The sequence below is a fragment of the Cherax quadricarinatus genome, chromosome 3, assembly GCF_038502225.1.
Source record: "Cherax quadricarinatus isolate ZL_2023a chromosome 3, ASM3850222v1, whole genome shotgun sequence".
NCBI classification, from domain to species: Eukaryota; Metazoa; Arthropoda; class Malacostraca; order Decapoda; family Parastacidae; genus Cherax; species Cherax quadricarinatus.
The window spans coordinates 15,805,561-15,810,253 of NC_091294.1; positions in this window are offsets into that span (position 1 = coordinate 15,805,561).

Here is a 4,693-nt window from a genome sequence, read left to right on the forward strand (position 1 = left end):
GAGGACGGGTAGACGATGAAATCATGTGACTCCTGTGTTGTTGGGTTGGTGCTGCTTAAGTATCATGTATGCCAATTTGTGTACGAATGGTATATAATACCGACAAGATGAGAGTAAGACACATGTGCAACATCTGGGTATCTTTATTGTAGACATAACCTTCACGACTATGACAACTACTACTGCAACTAACCCATCTCTTTGGGAAGGACCTACTTCCACTGGGGAATCCCGCCTACCAGTGAATTTGCCCTCGTCTCCTTCACCTGACGTTACTATATAAGCGCCAGGATTCTTTCTTCTGCTTCAGAATCTCCACGACTATGGTGCTGTTTGCACCTACTCTTAGGTTGAGGGACTGATTACCTCATCTTCTGTACATAGTTCTACTGTCTTCAAGTTATGTCCTAGAATTTGTATTGATAAAGCCACTGGATGGCGAAACGTCTACAATAAAGATACCCAGATGTTGCACATGTGTCTTACTCTCATGTATGCCAATGTTTTTGAAATTTTGTAGTTTCCAGTGTTGCGTTCTATAATGTCGGTGACGGCGATAAATATGTTATAGTGTTTGCTTACGTGTCTTTCTAAACCAACTTGTCGGTGTTTATTACCAAGGTTTATACCAGTAATAGTTATGAACGTAATATAGGTGGTAGTGCAGAGTGTGATGAGGGCAGTGGTGTCTATAATGTTAGTAATAGTGATGAGTGTAATATAAGTGGTGGTGCAGAGTGTGATGAGGTTAACCACATTGACATTAATGTTTAATACAATACTGTTGATAAATGTAATGAACACAATGTTGGTAGTGGCGCTGGTGATGACAGTTATAGTGATGCGTGTAATGTTAGTGGGGGAGGGAATGTGAGTGGTGGTGCAACCTATCATACATTCACACATGAACAGCGTCGTGCTCTGTGTAAACAAAGACTCCCACGAGGCCTTACAACTGGAAGTGCACTTAAAAAGCTCATGGACCAAGGTAACACTGCTGACATTGATAAGGTCTGCTATTTATATGAACAATTTTTGTGCAAGAATGGTATGTAATACGGACAAGATGAAATTAAGACACATGTGCAACATCTGGGTATCCTTTGTAGACGTTTCGCCATCCAGTGGCTTTATCAATACAAATTCCAGGACATAACTTGAAGACAGTAGGACTATATATAGAAGATGAGGTAATCAGTCCCTCAACCTTGGAGTACGTGCGAAGGGCACCGCAGTCGTGGAGAATCTCCACGACTGCGGTGCCCTTCGCACGTACTCCAAGGTTGAGGGACTGATTACCTCATCTTCTATATATAGTCCTACTGTCTTCAAGTTATGTCCTGGAATTTGTATTGATAAAGCCACTGGATGGCGAAACGTCTACAAAGGATACCCAGATGTTGCACATGTGTCTTAATTTCAACAAACCATACCCCGGCCGGGATTGAACCCGCGGTCAGAGAGTCTCAAAACTCCAGACCGTCGCGTTAGCCACTAGACCAGCTAGCCACAATAAGATTCGTCCAACTAGGTATATTTCTACACCATAGGAAGGTTAGCACAGGCACCACTGTGACCACTGTTAGCCACTAGCTGGTCTAGTGGCTAATGCGACGGGCTGGAGTTTTGAGACTCTCTGACCGCGGGTTCAATCCCGGCTGGGGTATGGTTTGTTTGCAATCGTGTCATTACGATTTCGTGAGTTAATTTCAACAATTTTTTCATTATGCTGAGAAACTCAACAAGATCCCACTACTACTATAATGGATCAAAACTCGTATAAACTTTCTATATTAAGCTGGAATATTGCATCACTTAGAAAAAGACTTCCTGACCTTCATCATAAAGTAACCACTGAACCCATTGATGTTGTGTGTCTACAAGAGTGCAGAGTCCCTGAAAAATCCCAACCCACTAAATTGCCATCATTTGTTGCATATAACCTCAAATCTACTAACTCTTGTGTTCTATATATTAAAAAATCACTTCCCCATCAACTTCTTGCACACAAGAAAACAGAGGGGCTACAGTATCACGGTGTTAGGATTTATATTGGGAACTCTGCTCTCAACATATTTAACTTGTACGCTCCTACTGATAAGTTTAATTACTTGGAGCTCCCAACTTGTACTCATTCTGAACCTACTCTCAACTTGTACTCATTCTGAACCTACTCTCATTATTGGCGATTATAATGCAAGACACAAAAGCATTGGAAACTCTCAGTTTGGTAATCGTAATGGTAATCAACTGTTGTCACTCTTAAACAGTCATGATAATGTGCAAATTGTAGGTGACCTTGAACCCACACATATCTATGGAGGTGTCCTTGATCTGTGCCTGGGCTTCAACATTACTTCTGCCAGCTGTGAATCTTCCATTGTAACAGATATATCATCAGATCATTTCCCTAGGCTAACCTCACTAGATATTGGTAATATTATCCTTCCTGGTGGGATATTTAAACGGAAACGTTTTAATGTTCCCCCTGATCAGTATGATGACTTTGTTGCACATGTGACTGACTGGTATAATTCCTATGAGTGTTCCTCTGTTGAGACATTTAACAATGACCTTGTGAGCAGTATTCAGAACTACTTAGAAAAGCCACTGAAACCTCATGGTAATCTAAACCCATCCAACTTCCATAATAATCATACCTCCTAAACTTCGAACATTGAAACGTACTGCTCGCAGACTAGGTCTAGCCTATAGAAACCATCGTACCCCTGGAATGCTGAGCCTCTTCCAAACTGCCCTTGCTGCTGCCAGAGAGCGTATGGCAGCTGCGGCAAACAGACTGGGAACAATTTGTCAATAGTCTCAATGCTCACACCCCACTTAGCCGGGCATGGAGGGACATAAATAGAATTAAGGGTAACAGAACTGGGCAGATCGCGCACCCTCATCCCTTGCATAGGGCGAATGAGTTAGTCAGTGCTTTGGCTGCTACATCTAGCTATGACAATCTTCCCAGTACCACACAGGCAAAATTAAATGACAAATATGATGCAAGGGAGAGACTTGTTTGCTTTATGCTCAGCAAGGAAGATGACTGCAACATTCCTTTCACTAACTTGATGCAGCACTAAGGGCAACTCCACGTCGCCTGGTGAGGATGGTATTACTTACAACATACTCAGATTGCTGTGTCGAGTACCAGGTAATCCATTACTTGAATTATATAACATGAGCTATGTAACTGGGAAGCTCCCTCAATCTTGGACCAACAGCCTCATCATTCCAATTCCTAAGCCCAATCAACAAAATGCATTTCGCCCAATATCTCTTACTAGCTGCTTGTGTAAAACATTTGAGAGGATGATTCTTAATCGTCTCATGTACAGAATCAAACAACTTTTGTCTCCCCGGTTGCATGGTTTCATGCATGGAAGGAGCGTGCATCATTGCATTATCACCTTTCTCACTCTGTACACTGACAGCTCATACACTACCTTCTTTGACCTTAAATCTGCTTTTGACGTAGACAACCGACATGTAATCATTAGTGAACTTGCCAGAATGGATGTTGGAGGATGGCTTCTCCGCTGGATTAAAGGCTACCTGTCCAACAGAAAGTCGTCTGTGTTGTTCCAGGGGCATAGAAGTATAACTAAGGACTTTGAATTAGGAACCCCACAGGGAGGTGTGCTCAGTCCCACACTATTCAGTATTCTAATTAATGCCTTACTTAATGCTATGCCTAGCCAGTCCCGTCATTATATGATTAGTTTTGCTGATGATATAATGATTCACACCACCGGATTCTCCAACACCCAAAACATCCTTAACCATATACTAGACTCGTGTCAGGACCTGGGGTTGATAATATTTACTGATAAAACAAAGATACTCAATAGGCGTCCTCCTAGACAGAGAGGCACAGTTCGTCAGATCCAATTGCATGATGGGTCTCTTCTAGAATATGTAAGCAGATACAGGTATCTAGGCTTTGAGGTTCCACTGCTTGGACCTGTTGTAACAAGACTTTGTCGCCAATACAGAGAAAGACTGAGAGCACTTAGAGTTGTGGCAAGGTTCCACATAGGTTTTCACCTATGGAGAGGGAGCATGGACACGGGGGTCGTCCCACAGTTACTAAAAACAACAGACATAGCCCCACTCCACAAAGGGGGCAGTAAAGCAACAGCAAAGAACTACAGACCGATAGCACTAACATCCCATATCATAAAAATCTTTGAAAGGGTCCTAAGAAGCAAGATCACCACCCATCTAGAAACCCATCAATTACACAACCCAGGGCAACATGGGTTTAGAACAGGTCGCTCCTGTCTGTCTCAACTATTGGATCACTACGACAAGGGCCTAGATGCACTAGAAGACAAAAATAATGCAGATGTAATATATACAGACTTTGCAAAAGCCTTCGACAAGTGTGACCATGGCGTAATAGCGCACAAAATGCGTGCTAAAGGAATAACAGGAAAAGTCGGTCGATGGATCTATAATTTCCTCACTAACAGAACACAGAGAGTAGTAGTCAACAGAGTAAAGTCCGAGGCAGCTACGGTGAAAAGCTCTGTTCCACAAGGCACAGTACTTGCTCCCATCTTGTTCCTCATCCTCATATCTGACATAGACAAGGATGTCAGCCACAGCACCGTGTCTTCCTTTGCAGATGACACAAGAATCTGCATGACAGTGTCTTCCATTGCAGACACTGCAAGGCTCC